Source organism: Copidosoma floridanum, unplaced genomic scaffold (assembly GCF_036245765.1).
Source record: "Copidosoma floridanum isolate Cflo_tuat_1 unplaced genomic scaffold, Cflo_Japanese_pri ptg000025l, whole genome shotgun sequence".
NCBI lineage: Eukaryota > Metazoa > Arthropoda > Insecta > Hymenoptera > Encyrtidae > Copidosoma > Copidosoma floridanum.
In genome coordinates this window covers 1,962,791-1,982,347 of record NW_028321902.1, presented here as the reverse complement: position 1 = coordinate 1,982,347, position 19,557 = coordinate 1,962,791, and the positions used below count along the sequence as shown (strand labels likewise).

General features: G+C 38.4%; 1 protein-coding gene and 1 long non-coding RNA gene across 2 annotated transcripts in view; one reads left to right on the top strand and one right to left on the bottom strand.

Annotated features, from left to right (window-relative positions):
• bru3 (CUGBP Elav-like family member bruno 3) overlaps positions 1 to 19,557 on the bottom strand; it is an 825,259-nt gene that overhangs the window by 357,322 nt on the left and 448,380 nt on the right. The window lies entirely within an intron of this gene.
• On the top strand, positions 23 to 634 carry LOC149373898 (uncharacterized). Its single transcript, XR_016293241.1, has 3 exons — positions 23 to 82; positions 200 to 332; positions 438 to 634. It is a non-coding gene; the product is annotated as an uncharacterized LOC149373898 (long non-coding RNA).

Here is a 19,557-nt window from a genome sequence, read left to right as displayed (position 1 = left end):
TTCTACATTTAACATCTCTTGGTCTTTTGCAAAATGCCTAGAATACGAATTTGACAATGGCTGCGAAAAAATAGAATTAAAGGTTAGTTTTTATAAATAAATTTTGAAATTTCAGTAAGAAAGAATATAACAAATGTACTCATTAATTGATAGCAAAAAAAATTTTTATGCATATTAAAATGTAATTATATTCTTCAAGAGTACCACAACGGAGACAAGGAGTGACATAATTTCTAAATTAAAAATCAATCTGGACAAGCCTGGCACAATATTTTGTGTTGCTTGTAACCTTTTTGGCTGTAACTGGTCGTATAAAAATATTCTCTTAACCGGTATGTATTATGCTACAACAGAATGTTTTGTTAGTAATCTATTGAAGTGTTTCATAAAACTTGTACAATTATTCATACACTTATTCTTATTTTATGTGGTTACAGTGAATTAGGTGGTTCGAAAGAGCAAAGCAAGATATCGAGTGAATATTGGCAGAGCATAGTAATTTCAGCGGATTTTTACTTAAGGTAGTTGTTTCCTAAATCAAAAGTATTTAAAAAGGTACGAAATTTTCAGCAAAACTAATATAAGCGCCGAAAAATATGTAAAAAAAATTTGAGACCGATTTACCACATCGTTATTGAAATATCCTTGTCAAAAAATTACACTTTCATTATTGGAGCAATGGTGCAAATACTACCTTGCCCCATTATTTTAAAAAGTGTAACTTACCGCATATCTACAAATAATTGAGAAATTACTGAAAATTATCTCAGACAGTAAAGAAACACGTATATTTTTTTGAGGATTTCTTACCACATAGTTTTAAAGTAATAGTAGTCAAAAAAGTGCTCTTTGTTTGATTTTGGAAGATAACCAAGTAAGTATCGCATATGGGGCAACGTCACATTGTCACATGAGTATAAGTAGATAGATGTATATGTTTATGTACGTATAAGTGTACGCAAAGGCATTTACATTTCAGTCTGATATTTTGAATACGGGATGATATATGAACATAACCTTAGTATTGTATATCTTTATATATGATTGACCTCTATATTGGGAAACGACTACCTTAACAAGATGTCACTATCTTTTCCTTGTGACTCTGGGCAAGGTCAATGTTAACATAATTAAATCTTAGTTTACTCAACACTAATCATTGTCAACTGTATCTACTGTACTTTGAATAAAGATAAAGTTTTCTTTAATATAAAGACTTTATTATTTATCGGCTTAACGTACAGCAAAATCCTTTATATGTGATGATCTATTTTTTTGTCACAAATTCTTCGCATAACAATACATTCCTCAATTTGGTTGTGTTATCTTATGAGTCAGTTATTTTCGTGGACCGATAATGATGACTTGTGGTTTTATTTACCATTTGTCTAGTTTCAAAATCGCAAGGAATTTACTTCAAATAGAAAAATACAAATTCAATTCGTTTTGCTGTCCTTGTTATCCAAAATTCGCAGAAATCAGATGAAAAAGACTGTGTCTGTCAAACATCAAGAAATACGAATGATCTAGTATCTTGTAAACTTACTGTCGATTATGACGAGAAAACATCGTTAATTATTTTTATTAAAACTAGTATTCAAACACATTTAAACGAAATGCAACTCCAATCAGTACCAAAACCATACGAAACCCCTCTTTAATCCACCCCCCAAAAAAAGAGAAAAACAAAAGGCACCTCTAAAAATAATAATCCCAGCACTTTGCCCCGGAAGATCAGCCGGGATTAAGCAAAGCAACAAAAAAAGACGTAGCCGTAGAAAAAAATTCCTCCCGGAAGTCATCGTCGATTCCTCCCATGGAAGCGTTGAAAAAAAAACGGGAGGGGGGGGGAATTTCACTTGCAAAGCTGCGTGCCCAAGCCCCTCAAAACATTTGCATGGGGAGCGCGCGTACACGCTCGCACCAGCTGTTGCTGCTACACGAGTTATAAAAATGTAAACGTAGAAAGAGGCAGCCCCACCCCCTCCTTGCTCCCGTGATTTTAACAAAACAGCGGGTGTATTGGTCAGCGGAAAAAAGGAGAATCGAAGCTATGGTCTTCCACTAAGTGAATTACCATGAGCCGAGCCTCACGCGTGCACTGCATCGAAACGCTTCTCGGGCGTATGGGAGCTTTTACGACGTGAATAAGATAACCGGGGCATGTGCACCGTCACGTCGAATCGAAATGCAGTTACGCCACGTACACTTGCAGCGCGAGGGTCGGGGAATATCGCTCACCCCCTGGTAAGGGGTTGGGGAGAAGCGCGAAAAAATAAAAGAGAATCACTCGAGAGCTAAACACACCCCGCGCAATGTAAACAAGCCCATTTAAAGTTTCCTCGTCGCCGCGAGAGAGGAAAAAGAAGCCCGAGGAAGAAACAAAAGAGAGCCCCGCCGCTAAAAGGCGCACTCTCCCCTCGCGTGGTTGGGGGAAAAAAAAACGGGGGGAGGGGGCCATTATAACGGGGAGCGAGGGATCTTTACGATGCGCGAGCACGTATCCAGCCTTGCACTCGAGTCTCTGCTCAGCTTGAACTTGCGTATGGGTGGAGAGTGCGGAGAAAGATACTTTTGCCCGCCTCGATGACACTTGAAATTTATACTCGACTTAGTTACGTATGTATAAGTATGGTGAGATGAGCTTGAGGTGGTGTACGCATGTTACAAGTCTATGAGAGCGAAAACGAGGCATCACTTTTCGGGGCCATTAAGTAAGCCAGATTTATTGGCGCATAGATTCCATGGACTTTGAATCTTCGCGAGAAGAAGATTTGATTCTTGCCTGCGCACGTGGATGTATTTTATTACAGCGTGATTTGGAAGGGGTTTCAAGGAGGTTTGCTCCGCTTTTATTTGTGCATTAAATGAAACGATTTTTGGAAAATCTATTACGGTTAATAAAATAAGAATTGTATGTCTTATGTATAAGTAAAATTAGTCGGTTTGCTCAGAGCAATGTTTTTTCAAGCGAAAGTAGTTTACAAACAAAAATACACGGTATTTTTTTAGTGAGTACATTTTCTCAAGATTTATTGTAGATGTCTTACTTCTAATGCCCACCTGAAAGACGTCTTTAGGAAACTTTGACTCCAAAACTCTCCAAAGATGTCCTTCGGATGACACTCGATTGTTAAAGTGATTTTTGTATAAAATACAAATAAAATGTAGGTTCAATAAAAAAAATGCGAATTCTTTTATAAAATAACAAATTTTAAATCTTTTTTCTAATTCAAATGTGAATATTTCAAATAACGATATTATCATAAACGTATTCTCAAAAAACTTGTATTTATGAGTCAAATTTTGATTCAATCATTAGATCCTTTGCAAATGAATAAATTCATAGTTAATGAAAACCCTGATTTTTCCACGTGACTGAGCTTAGATCTAAAGGATGTGGTAGAAGTTGATAATTTAGATGGAAAAACTAGTTACTGACTGTATAACAATGTCTCATGAATACCTCGTCAAAGCAAAAGACAATAATGTCCAAGACTCACCGTCAATGACACATCTTAAAATCTAAAAATTTAGTCCTTGCTCACGAAGAGAGTTACACGTGTCCCTCAACTTTCTCGCATCGTCATTCCGTGGACGCAACTTGTTTCATCAATGCGACTCTTCCCCTCGATGAAAAGTAAGAGTCACTCGTTTCACATTTTTCAGAACATGTGATACTGAAAGCCACCTCTCAAACATAGGTGATCCAGTGATGCGAAAGATGAAAAAAAAGGGTCCAAACTAATGTCGCGATTTCCCCTTGAAACCAAGCCGAGTCGGGAGTAGCAATAAAAGTAGCCAAGAACAGACACACTCGATAACTCCTGAGAGTCTCCCTCTGCTTTTAGAGAAAAAGGAAGGAAGGGGAAAAAAAGCAAAATCCACACACGCGACATCTTTTCAGCCGCCACAAATCCTGAGAGCGAAGTAAAAGCGAAGTCGAGATTCGCCGAGGCCGCGGGACGACAATAAAAGTCAAGACTATCGGCGCGTACACGTGTACTCATACACGAGATGGAAGGAAGAGAAAACGCGTTATTCAATTACGGTGGCTTTAGGTAAGGGAGTCGCGGTCTCCTTCCAGCCTACTGTACGGGAGATCATCGCGCAAACGACGGGGAGTCGAAACAAAAGGGGACAAGGGAGCGAAAGATACTTTTAGTCTCAAGTGGATATCATCGTTGAGATTTCATCGGGAGGGACTCGAAGAGTTTTGCTTATTGCGAAGGAGAGACACGGAGACTTCGTTCCCGCTCGGATGCTGCGTGTACCGCTTGAGAGCCGGAGCGATGACACTGGAAAGTTTTAACGACTTTCCGAGACTCTCTCTCTGCACGTGCGTGTGGGTCTCGAGAGTAGTTGTTTTTGTCCGCTGCGAATGGTCTTGGGTTACTTTACCTTCGAGTAATTGTTCGGCTCTTTTGGGACTCGATGTTTATTCAATTACGAACTTCTCTATAGCCACCCTTTTTTCTTAATTATGCTTGATATGGAAAACAAATTTCAATCGATGCACCCAACAGTTTGATTGATGTAGAGCAATCAAGAGCTAAGGGATCTAATGATACCTGATTTCTACAAAGTTTCAATAATTTCATAATGACGTTGCAGTAAGCTGCGGTAGGAGAAACTCTTTAATCAGTAGGTGCATTTTCATACGTTTTGAGCTCATGTAGTGACTTTGAGAATAAATTCAAAATTGTATACAATATTCGTATCGTTAAACATACTATCTTATAAAGTTATACACTGAGAGAAAAAAAATCAAAATTACTGTGCTAAAATGGTAATCTGGTGTCATTCCATCGTCTAGGGACTTTTTATTTTGGCCAACCATTCTGGACCGTGATTTCTATTGTACAAGCAGTAAAAATCACTGTACTAACAACAAAAATTACTGTTCTAAACATTAAAAATTATGGTTCAAATAGTAAAAAGTCTCTAGACGACGGAACAGTACCAGATTACCATTCTAGCACAGTAATTTTTTATTCTCTCTGTGTACTACACGCGTGAGGACAAAGTTAATTTCAACCATTGTATTATTTTTCCGCACAGTTAAAGTCAGAAAATGATAAGTACAGTAAGCTTTTTGATATAAATAATGGATTTTGGTACTGAGATTTCAATTTCACAATGACCTTATGAGATCTGAACTGGTAATCATTATGTTCATAAATAATTTCAGATTAATTTCGTTACCAGCTCTCATCATGTATACATAACAAGCACTTTGGCATACTTTGAATTCTTTCTCCAAAATTCTCCTCGAGGTCAAATTAGTGAGGCGAAGCCAGCTTCAAAGGAATTCCAGGGAAACTCCGGAGACGCTTACGTCAATTAGGAGGGGGGCATGTAAGCCATTTTCAGTGATGCTCGCGAGCACCATTGACCTTGATATGATCAATAGCAAATAGCGTTTCTCAAGCGTCAATGGTCCCTTTCAGAGTGCCACTCAGTAAACGCATCCCTCACGCAATATTATTCCAAGGAGAAGACGATACACGTACTCTGAGAGTTTCGATTACAACATTTCAATTCCACTAGTCATCCATAGAAGGACAATGGGCGGTGTTTTAATGTCACGCTGTATAGAACTACAGCTCGATTTAGTTGGCTGAGCGAAAAATACTTTTGTCATCAAACAGGATCGTCGCATAGTTGCGTGTCATGATTAAGCGAGATATTTTTCACTTTACCCCGGCTTCGCTCCCTGACAAAAGGTTGGTAACAGGAAGGAAGCGCGTCGCTACCACGTCAAAGCACCCGAACGTTGGTGGGGCTAATGAGGGAATTCCGTTTTCAGCTGCTTTGAGTCGGAAAAATATTTTTTATGCATTAATTACGTGTTCTACGGAGGTTGGGTCAAAGGTAAGGGTCGAGATAACAAGCCTTTCCGCTGTAATGAAAATGAATGTAGAATGGACTAGGGAAAAAACACGTTGTAGTCTGTAAATAAAAATTTGGTTCTCATCACTTAAAGACAGTCATAATCCAAGCTATATACTCCATCGGTTAGTATACTTGCGTTGCAAAGGAGTGTCCACCAACTGATTTCGCAAATCCACGGCAGCGCCGATTCTCGGACTACACGTTCACCCGCAAGAGTTACATAAACCGATGCGAGGCTTAAATACGCATGGATGATTTTCTTGTCCATTGTTGGCACGTCCAACGCAGGGATCGGCTCCGTTACACGGGAACAATGTACTTGGCGATCATTGTTTGGAGCATCGGTTAATCTTTAAAATCCTCGACAACTTGGAGCACAATGAAACGAAATTCAATACTCGGCGTATCCGCAAGAGAAACGCCAATGCTGGATTACAATGCATTGATTCCCGTGTACAACAGTTACGACAGCCCGTACCGTCCTCAATGACTTTGTGTTTTTTTAATCGGAGAGAATAACTGAAGGATACGTAGTTGGAATGTAATGAAAATTATATTGGGCCATCCTCGTAAATCATACGCGCGTTTGAAATATACCCTCGGAAACTACAGCCAATAACCATCATGAAAACATAAGGACCTCGTTGAACCGAAAGCTATTAACGCTGCTAATCCACGTGTAATGACTCACGGTACTTGCATGGAATTAAAGGAAGGAATTGATTTTCTGGACATGGTACTTTCATCAAAATTACCACCTACCAAGCTCATCATCCCAAAAAAAAGAGCCGACCAACACGCGAAAGAGAGAATTGGGGAAAATATTCGGTCGTGCACGACATTCACAGCTCGACGCGCTTCGCACATCCACGCACACAGGCGCACACGGTGAAGAGAGAGAGAGAGAGAGAGAGAGAAGACGCACCAGCCCGTCGAAGCGTTCACAATTACACGCTATCCGACAACCGCAGGCTTGACACCCAAGCCAAGGGAAGACACCCGCACGAGCCGAGGGAAGCAGCCATCCGCTCGGCTGCTCGCGAGCGTTCGTGTATCTACGTGCAAGCACACACACACACACCCAAAGGAAGAACAGCTGTTACAGCCTGTAGAGGCTGGCTGTCAGTGTCGATCGAAAATTTGAATAAAACTCGCGCACGGGAGCCCACGTATTTTCGTGTAAGGAACGCCGGAAGTATCACGCGCGCGCACGGAGGACTGACAGGTCATTTTCCGGGGACGCGGGCGTGTGGAAGCCCTCCTCCTTGTATTTTTCTTTCTCCCGAAGCGAGAGTCTTTTTTTTTTTTTTTGCCCGAAGAAAGGGAGGTATCAGTCTGGCGCGCGTAGTGGTTGAGGTCCTTGGGATCCCTTCGGGTTATATCGCAATGTCAATATCTCGGGCCTCGAAGGTCCTGGAAGGGCGATTCCGGGGCGCTTGAATGCCGCTCGTTCTCGCCAGGGCTTTTCTTTTGGATATCATGGTTTGATGTTAGATTTGAGCAAAGGTATGCGCCTTGTCACGTTCAATACGTGGGGGATCCATGTGGATTGCACTGTGACGACAGTAGTACGAATCGAGTTAGGTCAGACATTTTGCTTTTTTCACAGTGTAGCGAAGGATAGTGTTGATGATGATTTGTAGTGGTGATCCATTTTGGGTAGAACATTGACATATCGCGTAAATATTAGGTTCAGTAGTACGAGTCGATTGTGATCGGACTTTAGAAGTGGATTGCCAGGTAGTATGAAATATGGGATGATTACGAATAAATGTTTACCTAAAAAGTTTTGGGATGGAATTAAATACCCTTCATCTTGGTTATGCATCTTTCCTATAATATTATCTTTCTATCCAGAACAAAAAATTTACGATTTTTATGTTGTTGATCTATTCTCGTTTTTATTATATTTCCGAAAATTTTGGCTTTCGGTTGGGTGGTTAGCGCATGTGTATTCAGGTACGTAAAGATTAGCTCGATTTCATTAAGACAAACATCATTCCAAAGTCAAGCAAAACTCTGCTTCTTGCTCAATTAACGGATAGAGGCGCAAATATTTGCAGGTGGTGCGCTTTTGGCCAATCCAATCTATTTATTTGTAGTATTCGTACACATGAGCCTAGTCTCAATTACAGAAGATGAAATCTTGTTTCTCCACATATTTGTGGGCTATCCCTTGAGACAAAATGAGGTATCATAACAGGGAGAAAAATAGTCCTAGCAAACAAATACCAGCAGAGAGGAGATATTGTTCCTCGACGCCAAGAGTAGTTGTATCTGCACTACTGTTTCAGCCACCTCGCAAGAATAAAATATTTAATGATAACATGTTGCTTTGAGCTCTTGGGACCCTTTACTGTTTGAATTGAACTACTTTTTTACAAAGCGGTTGATTTTTTGGACTTTGATGAATAGCAGTTAGTACAAAGTGAGGATCGCATAAATTATTCACTACTTAAAGGTTATACCGAGCCTTAAATAGCAAAAAAAAAAAAAAAAAAAGGCAAACTGCTATCAGCATCATCCAGGCTGATGGCTCTTCGTGGACTTGTTTGACGAGACGATACAGATCAGAGTAGACTTCCTTTTCCTCTCTTCCTCTCTTGCTATCGCGCCGGAACTTCCCCTGTACAGAGCTCTCATATCTCTGTCTACCCTCGAGGGGATGAGCTTATGGGTACACGCACTGCTGTCTTTGAAGCTTGTTGGCCTTTTTTTTTTTTTACTTTTACGTCTTTCAGCACGTGAGTTTTTTTTTAGTTTAGGAGTAAGAATGATTATTTGATTGCTGGGAATCTGATCAAAAAGTGAAAAAAATTTGATCATTAGACATTTCTTTCATCTTTCAATCGGCAGTTCATTTAAACACAGCTATAAGTATGTTTCTGGCAAACTGATCGCGAATTGTTTCAATTGATATTTGTACAACAGAGTTTGCTTATCAGACTTCATAGTATCATCGGTGAATTTAGTAATAATAATTTAGAAATCCTCGAGGCAGTTTACAAACAATATAGAGTTTGAAAAACCTATTTTCTCAAAAACCAAACTAAAATAAACTTAAGGGATGAATTGGATTTTTTTCGAAACCTACTAATCTATGTTTGATACTTTATAATCAAAGTTACACTATGTATAATCATTTTTGGCCGACTTCCAGTGATTTTTATTATTTGTAGTTTTTTAAAAAAAATTTTCAATACATAAAAACGTGTCCTTACTTTGATTTATAAGTTTGCTGTTTAATAGCCAATTAAAAATGATATTTTTATCATTTTGAGTAAAAAGATGTCATTATAAAGAATACTGCACCATATGAAAAAGTGTGTTTTTCGAAGACTTACAACTTCTACATAAAACCTTATTATTGTATATCAAATTTCTGTCCAAAATGAAAAAAATGGTCATGTCTTTGGTACTGTACTATTTTTGTAACTTTTTTGCATACGTTGTCGTTGTTTGTGCTGATAAGAATAACTTCAATTAGTCCTAAAACCACATTACGTGTATGTACTTGTGTCAAACCATGGGCATTTTAAAATCATGGCCTTTTTCTCATAGCTATTCCTAAAACACTGAGCCCAAACACCCGTCGACTCCCCCAAACCGCATTCGACATCACTGCAAGTACACACCGGAATGTCACAAGTCCCTCACCCCCTGTAGCTGCACCGCATCCTTCACCGTCTGGCAGGCAGAGATAATAAACTCGGAATGCTCGATTCGAGCATTCCCTCGCAGTGAGCGCGCGTTTATTAATGTTTTCCTCTCCCTATCCTCCTTTTTTCCCTTCTCCCTTTGATGTGCACAAACGCACGGAAACCCCGTGCACGCGTGTGCCTATAGTACCAAACACGAGATAATTTAATGAGCGACTGGACGGAAAAGTTTTACAATTTCACGGAAAAGAGGGCCCCTCCGCTAAAAAGTTATTCAATTTCTGCCTATATTAATTTGTCACAGCGTCGAATGAGTGGCTGCTGCCTTTGTACAATATTTCCGAAACCACCGACCTTTTGATGGAAAAACTCAATCACAAAGTAGGATCACGGTGTCCAGATAGACTATTTCCTTTTATTTATCATATTCAAAGGAAAAAAAAGGATAAACAAAGTATAAGTCGAGTGAGTCTTTGCCACCACCCCATTTTAACGTACTTTCCCTTCACGCCTGTTTAACCACCCGATTCAGGAAATCGTGGAGCCTACAGTCACCCTCCCTCTTCCCGAGCGCGTTTTAAAAGACCTTAGTGAATATTGAGTAACTGAAAGGATTTCCCTTTCTGCCAGGCTTTTTTTTTCCTCTTAGGGGCGCGACAAAGTGGCAAAGCTCTCCACAGTTTCTTCCCCTTCACTCCCTCGGTCAATTTTTCATGTGAAATTTATTCCAAGCGCTAGTTATTATTCTCCTCTTCCCTCTGCTACTTTTTTTTTTTTTTGGACACAAGGTTCTTCGTTCAAATTCGCAATTTACACGTGATCCATTCCGTGCATTCAGCTCGAGATAAATTGCCATTCGGAACGAAACAAAGGCGCCCGTGCATTCCGAGGAAGACGACAAGGGGATGAGTGGGGGTGGGGCAATAAAGGGAGGTGGCCCATTGTTTTAATAAAACGGCAATCAGGAGGCTGTCCCGGGCTGTTCGGTCGAGCGGGAGAAAGGAGCGCGAACGGATGCATTAATAAAAAGCAAAGGCCGGAGGTGGGAGGAAGTGCGAATGATTGAGAGATGGAAACAAGGAGGGGACGCATTAGTATGCGCGTGTCTGATTTCGCTCGTCTGTTGATTACGCGCGACCTGCATTGTTTTCTTTAAATTTATAAGTGCGGGGAGTTCTGGTATTGAGCGAGTGTCATTATTACAACGACAATCCATTATTGTTGTTTATATAATACATTTAAAGTACCACACCACAAATAAAAAACTTCAATCGAAATTAGTATCTTGTTTGACGTTCAACAGGTATAATTTAACCGTCAGAGTTAATTCAAATCACGGACTATTGACGTTGGATGGTTGCAAGCAATATCCAAATAATCCGTAAATATCTAGTATTTTAGAATAATTTGATTCTGATAGTTTAATGTCGCTACTTGCAAACACTTCTACTCCTCTGTTAGATATAATATAATAATTTCGATTAAATGTTTACCTCAGACCTCATGGTAAACAAATAAATACTTTGGAGTATCAGTCTTATTCTACAAGACAGCCAACTACGTCGGTGGCAATAGTCTAGTCTGTATGTAAAACGAGTGCACCTATTAGTTGGTTTGAGACTGAAATGGGACATTATTGTCTGTTGATTGACGTGAAAACTAAAAGAAAATGAAAGAAAATTGTTTAAAAATTTTTATTGTAATATCTACAACTTAAAAAAAACTTTTTTTAAGGTATGACGATAAGGTAAAAGTAAGTGAATCATTTAGTTGTAACATTTAAATCCATTGCGAAACTTTGTGTCAGTACAAGGTATCGATACACAAAACTTTTCACTCCTTTCTATTCCTCTGTTTTCGATTGTTTTGCATAAGTATCAACTAATTTAGTTCCCACCTCGATTCCGAGCTAACAACGCCGATGAAAAATCCTCAAAACTTTCGAAAAAGAAAACAGGAAAGAACTTTTCAACCAGCCACCATCTCCGCTACGCACTTCAGTCGGGATAATAATCACTTAAACACGAGGCAATTTTTTCCCCGAGAAGCGTATATATATACAGGCAGCATCGGCCTCCTCGTAATTTTGTTTACGCGAGTACATTCATATCACTTAAAAAAGCCTCTTGGAACGGAAACTTTTTTTTTTTTTTCTCGTTCAATCCACCCTCCTCCACGAGTTGAAGAAGAGAAAGTTTGATAAATTATGATTGCACGTTCACCGCCCTGAAAAGAAGAAAGTAAAAGAAACTTGATATTTCATTGTTAAGGCGGCGCATCATTTTTTCCTTTCTCATGCCCGACTTTACGGATACGGGGAAATAATAACGATAACGAACGCGCACGCCACTCCAAAGAGGCTACGCATGACGATGAGTAAGTTACAAGGTGAACACGTTATTAACCACCTCGAGCGTGATTGTCCCAACGATTTTCAAATCATAAATTCACTTTTTGACTTTCGAGAAAAAAGTACAACAATACGGGCTTCTCCGTCCCCCGCCAAACAAGTTAGGCTAGCGCACTTTGATAGCTCGAGAGCCATTATCATGCCCTACTCGCCCGTAATTTATATCGGCTGCGGTTACACATCGCATAAGAAGTTGTGGCCCGAGTATACACATATACATATATCACTTGCAGCTCTTATCTAATGTGTATCGCCGCTGGGCTGAGTCTCTCGGTACCTTATAATCCGACTTGGAGAAGCTGGCAGGCAGGAAAGGAAGGGAGCCTGCACTTGCGGTCGGCTCGAGAAGTTGCTCCCGAGCCACCTCAGCCGGCAAAATACTTGCCCCGTCTAATTTCCGACGTGTGCGTGTTCAGGGGGCAGAGTAGGCCAAAGGTTGACTTCGGGGGTTAAAGATTAATTGGATTTTGCATTTTTGTCGATCTGTAAGCGTTTTGTTGTACTTGCAGTGCTTTGGTGTTTGATTGTATTTTGTACTATTATATTATATTATTGTTTTATTGTATTTTTTTTTTCAGAAAATATGGCTGATGCATGCATTGACCTTTACTTCTTGCCATAATTTCAGATGTAAGAGTCCATAGTGATGGTAGTTGATAGATGATTTATATAAACTGTGGATTAATTTAACAAATGATTTCGGAGTTTTCTAAATTTTGGCCTTTGGCTGATGCAGCCATTGACTTTTACTACTTAAACGATTCAAAGAGCTCGAGGGATTGATCATGGTAAATACTTTTTACGTAAACCGTATTAAATCATTAATTAATTAATTTTTTTAAGTACCTATGAATTATATGATTTTTAAGTAAACGGGATGGCTGACGTATACGTTGACCCACACTACTTAACATGGTTTCAGGTGAAAAAGTCGATAGTTGTAGTAGATTCGTTGATAAACTCTTTCTAACGTCGTGTGGATTCATTAAAATAGTTTTTCGTTTTTCTGAATTATGATTATTATATTTACGCACATTAGAATGGCCGACGCATGTATTGACTTTCACTGCTTAAAAGATTTAAACGGTTCATTTTTTTTAAATTACGCTTTTTTAAAAAGAAGGGATGGCTGACCATTGTGTTGACCTTTACTACTAGAAATTATTTAAGAGGTGAGAGTCATTAATGCTAATAATTACATTTGTTGATAGTTTTTATAAAAGGCGTGAGTGTATCTAAAAGTTGATTTTTTATTAATAAAAATTTTTTTTTGTCTCTTTTATGCGATTAAAAGTTTGTTAATTAAAGAACTATAAAACGAAATCCCACGTAACACAATCTATTATGGATAAAAATTAATTGTTATAAGTTAATTTTATTCAAGCTAGTAAATGAGCATGTAATTTTTATTTGTTCTCAGTATTTTTGATAAATTAAAAAATTACAGCTTCAATAAAAAATATTAATCATGTGGAAGGTCATAAAAAACATCTTTAGGTGTATTTTATACATAATTGTAAATTATTACAAGTAACGTAGAGCCATTGCAAACGAGGGAAGAGTCAGCATGTTGCCACGAAAGAAGGAAAAAAAGGAAAGCGAGTCTTGAGGATCGTGATAAAATATTCACTGAAAAGTGTGTTTCTGAAAGTGTACGATCATCCTTTGGAGCTCTGATGCAGAAAAAAAAAAGTGCAAAGAAAAACGGGGCAATTGAGAAACGAAAAAAAAAAGAATAAAGTGACGCCGAAGAAGGGAGACTAAGGTACAAAGAAAAAAACAGGAGGAAAAAGTTATGAGTAGGCCCTCTCGGTTAGGAATAAAATTTTCAGCAGGTTTGGATTTTGAAATCCCAGAATGCACGAGAAGAGACTCGGCACTCGAAAAATCTCGAGAGTGCCTCAATTAAGTTCGTCGCCCACCAGCTTTTCTGTGTGTACCTCCGGTCCACTTTTTTTTCCTCCTTCTTTTAAATTTTCCATATCACTCGTTTCAACGTGTTTTTCTTCTCTACGTGTGCTCCGCTTTGTTAACACCACGAACAAGCGCTTTGTTCGCGCTCCTCGTGGAAAGTGTAAATTATATACCCTCTTTTTTCGGTCGTCATATTTAGACACACGTAAAAAGCATGAGAGTAACGACGTGAGTAATTATTCGCTGGTGTTAAAAAAAGGAAAAAAAAAAGTTAATGATTGACTTAACAATTATAACAAAAACTTACCACCTTTACTTTTCAATTTGTACTCTGAATGTATAAAACTCACCTGAAACAAAAAAAATTACTAATTAAAAAAAACTGTAATTGTTATAAATACTTTTAATAATTATTAAATCACTATATGAAATGAATCCACACAAAACATCATTACTAAAACAATTTTTTCAGCCAAATCCCGTGTATAAAAGGGTAAAAGCTCCCAAGCGTGGGATTAAAAAAAAGATGTAAAAAAAATACGCGAAAAAACACGTACAGATGCAGCTCCCGTCGTAACCATCCCCTTGAAAAAAAAAAAAAAAAGAAAGAAAGAAACACTGACTAAAAGCCGAATGAAAGAGCGAACCGCAGGGTAAAACCTATCGAATCGGTTTAACGAGCGGGTGTTTCGAGATCGGCGTCGTTTTTACCGTCGAAAGCCGAGGGAGAGAGTTACAAGACAGAGAGGCTTGTACACAATAAAAGCCATCGACTGTTTCGAGAGGGAAAAGGCTGCATTTTACGACTGACGAGTGCATGAAACGCCCAAGGTACGACGGTGCTCGACTATTTTTCTTTTTTCGGTCATTTGGTTTTTGAGAAGTTCTCTTTAACGATTACGGAGATTTAAAAAATTTTCAGGCAAAGCACAGCCGTTTTTACGTTAGTAAGGCGAATGAAGATGAGGTTCAAGTTTCGTGCTTTTGCGCCAAGTTTCCTAATTAAAAATGCAAAGTTACAATTTCGCTTGACTTTTGTTTTTTTATCGAAAAGAGAAAAAATGTAATCAACAGCTACACCAACTTGTTAAGTGAAAGGTTTTCGCAGTTGTAATTGGACTCGTAATTAAATTTTTTTTTTTTCATCTAATCCAAGTCAAAGTGTAAAGAAGAATTTTCATTTTGCCAAACGAGTTTCTCTACTCGTACACATCCTAAAAAGAGAAAGAGAACAATGAGGTCTCTGTCTTTGAAATCGCGACACGACAAAGCATAAAACAGGCAAGGGACAAAGAAAAGCACTTTGTGAAAGGAAAATTTGAGCTACGCGCGATAACTAAGCTCTTCTGGCAGCTTTCGGGGAAGTTTTTCACAGACTCGCGAGCGAAATGTGGAAATTCATTTTCCAAACCTTCAGGGTGTCGAGGCTTGTCAAAGAAAAGTTTTTTTTTTTTTTCGTATTATTTTGTTGCTATTGTAATGGAATTTAACTAGATCCGTTGGGCGAAAATTTCAAATAAATTTCATCAATCATTTATTTTTATATAATAAGAAACAACTTTATTCTTGATAGGGACAAGATGGAAGATAACATAAATTTGTCAGTGGCCCATATACTGTCGCAAGTTAAAGCGATTATGTTACAATAATGAAACAGCAGGTCAAAGATAACAATACTGTTTACTAATAGCATTTAAATGTATCGTATGAAATTTTTATTGAAAACAGATGTTTTCAACATTCAAGTTTAAAATACAATTATATCATTCATAGGTATGCTTTAAATTTAATTGTAAACAAAAGTTATTTAATAATTCTATGCCAATGGCACAAAAGTATTTCCAGCTATCAGATTACCTCTAGACTACAATGCTGTGTAAAAAAACATTAAACGATTTTTAAACGGTCTATTCTTCAGTACATATCTTGACGTTGGAAAATGCAACATATATCTATGTAATATCAAAAAAACGGTCCTAATACCAACTATACCTATTTTACTCTATGCCATCCCCATCAAGTCACTTGCTTATCTGGAACTTGGTAGTATACCAATCTAACATTTTTCACTTGTGTACGTCATCTTACCAAATCAAGTACTTATTAAGGTGGTTCTTCACCTAACCCATTTACTTAAACTTACAGGGAAATTTGGAGGGATTGTTATTAAAGTTATAAGGCATCTTTTTTTAAAATTTCAGGTCCCTTTATCAGGCAAATTTTTGAAAACAAGTCAGTCAAAAAATGCACTTTTAACATGTATTCTTATGTAGGTTACTTTTCCATACTACGATATCGTGTAATATCTCGTAAAGTAGACTTAAGATCGTAATAGAAAAAGTTTGTAGTGAAAGAAGAACTTTTCAGATTTCTAATAATATAACAAAAGTTTGGGCTAATCAGGGAAATAGTATACGATATTTAATCGTAAACAAAATGTCTGCCGTGTAAACTGCGGCAACGTCTGCTTAAATAGGAGCATACATGCCATTTTCAGAACCTTGCGTCAAAAAAAAATTTTTTTATAACTGTTACTCTGATTTTATTAGCTTGTTTATTTTTATGTAAATGCAATGATATTATAGTCAAGTGCCAGTACAACATATTTTATGTTGCAAATAATACGCTAATCGAAAATTAGAAAACCACAGGGTCCTGTGTCGCTTTGATTACGGCACCATCGTGAAGAACCACCTTAAGGTCACATTGTTTCTAATATCCTTAACAAACTTATTTGTTCATGATTAAAAATTTACTTTGAACTATAGCTTATTTTTGTGATTATCTTCAACTCCACCGTAAACTGTCCATCCCTGGCTGTTACATAATTTTGTTATTGCTTTTAATCTAATATTTATTTATTCTTACATATACTAGCTGCATACTATTCACGAATACTCAAATTTTGTAAATTTTTAATCAGTGTAATCTATATTATTTAAATTTACTGGCATACTTTTAATAAAATAAAACAACAATTAATAACAAAAAGAGTGGGGTCAGAAACAACTAGCCAATTCCCACTGACAGTTGTCTTTTTTCTGGTTGCGACATTGTTACGGATATTGCGATTCAATAGTATCTGGAAGCTCACATCATGTACATTGTTATTACCGAATTCGAACCCGCTGAGGGTGAGGTATAGGCATTTCCTTCATTACTCATGCAGCTATTGAAGCCGATGGTGTGAAATACAATTTTAAAGAACTCATTTTCATGGCGCAAAACATTATTTTGTATAGTGCATAAGAAAAAAAAAAAAAAAAAGAAAAAAATTCGGAGGACAATCGCTCGACACTTAATCTACTTACATGTGCGACAATGGATAATCGTGTATCAGCTTCCTGTCCATAAAAAAAAGTAGGAGATAAGGGAAACGAACAAATCCCCCGATTCATGGCCCAACAACTCCATACACTCTTTTACGCGGCAACAGCCCTAAAACAAAAGTCACGATGAATTACGAGCTCCCTCGCATACGTGCAGTACACGCTGCTCTAAATATCTCAGCCAGTGTCCACTACCCGTACCCCCTGTTCCCCGGCGCAACTGTAAAGGTATGCACACGTGCCATCGCATCCGAGTGCGCGGAAAGAGAGATTTTTCCCGTTTGCCGCCTCTTTCACTCCCCGACGTGAATATTTATCAGACGCCCCCACCCCCAGGTAAAAGCTTCGGGAGCTCGAAACAAGCCCGAGCTGGAATTTTCCTTCGATCCCCCACCCCCCCCTGCGTTGGCTTGTGTTTTTGTTGCGTTTCCACCGCGAGCTTGTTTTTAGCGGAAAGAGACTTTTTAAAAGGATTACGATTACGTGCCCCGCACTTTTTGTTTTCCCTTTCGACGCCCATGTGTCTTTATTTTTCCTTGCGTGTCTGCAGTGCAGCGTTTTTTTCCCCAAATGGCTGTGTAATCGCTTCGGAGTCGTCGAAGGGGTTGATTTTGCTTTTTTTCCGGCTCAAACTTTTTCGTTGTCTCAACAAATCGTAAATGATGTTAGTTTTGCTTCTACATGCGGTGGAAAAGTTGGAGGAAAAAAAAAAATATATGCGCACTTGAAACGGGAGGAAGTTTCGAGGCCGCGCGGCCAATCAAGGCGACATTGTACCCCTGATCCTTCGAGTTAGCCTCGAAAATTTTATTCGCAGCTGGTGACAAAGTTACACCCAATATTTAATTACAGCCACTGAGAATCGAATTATCCGGCCGTGGCGTGTGTACGTGTACGGCCAAAAAGCAACTCGCACGCGTGATTTTCATCATGACGCGTGTGTGTGTGTACGCCGGACGGACTTTCGAATATCGCATGCGCGCCGGGTCGGGCCGAATTTGTCACGTGCGGGAGAGGGTAACTTGATTGCGGATTGTGTATGATATTGGACTGATCGTGGGATTTTCGAGCTGTGCGGTTTCTCGGAAGTTGAAGCTGCGAATTGTTGGCAGGCGTGAATGGGATTATAATGTGCGATCCGCTCGCAGGAGAGAGCATTGAGAATGCAAGCCATGGGGCTTTTGTTTGCGATGCTCGGAATACTTGTTTGACAAAAGTATCTCCTGTACATCACAAAATGTAGAAAAAACTTTATACATGTTCTCAACGAGCCAATTTTTAAGAAAGTACAGTTTTTCTTAAAGCCTATACATTTAGAAATGAGCTATCTGTTTTACAAACATTTTCGTGACTGTATAATGTACGTTTTTTTGAGATAAAATTCAAAATAGTTACTTCAAGAACTTTTTCAAATAATATAGTTAATTATTGTTTTACGAAAAAAAAAAAAAAAAATTGTCTTCCATTTGATAATATTGATTTTAATACACAGTTAATATGTCAAGTAAGAAAGTATTCTGAACCGATTGTAAGTTTTAAAAAACAAGAAAAAATAGAGGTAATCAAAGACGCACTACAGTATGACAAAGAAACCTACGAATAAGTATGTAAAAAATTACTTTAAAATAAGTTTTGTGTCAATTATTTGACAGCAATATTTTCAGACACTTTCATAGTAAATTTTTTGTACGCCTTTTCTTTAACGCGTAGAGGCAAATTTGTTTTAAAACGAATGAAAACTACAGATTTGAAGTATAGACCAGTGATTAGATTATGTTAATTTTTCTACCCTTTAATAACTTGTCTTTTACATCAAAAGTATCAAAAACTAAAATTGTATACTTTCTGCACTACATATTCAGGAGAAATAAATCAAAAATTTTCTAGTGAAATAATAGTATGATTTTAAAAATCTCAATTTTCTTGGTACAAAAAAAAAGCCATGCAACTATTACAATCTACTAGTAGCAACCAGTCCCTCTAGCGCATTTCTCACCCATCACCATGCAGATGCACCGTGCTATGCTCGTTAAAAGCTCAGCCCACGAAGCCCTTTCCCGAAAAGCCCCCAAAATTTCATTACGTCCTCATCTCCGGCCGCAGGTGTTCGCGCCCGTCAACTGAAAAACACTCCCCAACCATCGCTCCCAATTCGACTTTACTGCCAATAAAGCCGCCCTTTCTACGCGTGCTCGCGGCGCGTCCGGTCGAACGCGTAAATCGTGCATTTGCGAGCGTGCCACCGCTGCCTACACACTCATTTTTTTTCTTTCTTTTTTTTTTCGGGCCAGAGGAAAAAAGCGCTTAGTCCATACGATCGATGCTATGACGCGCGTATGTGTACACCGGA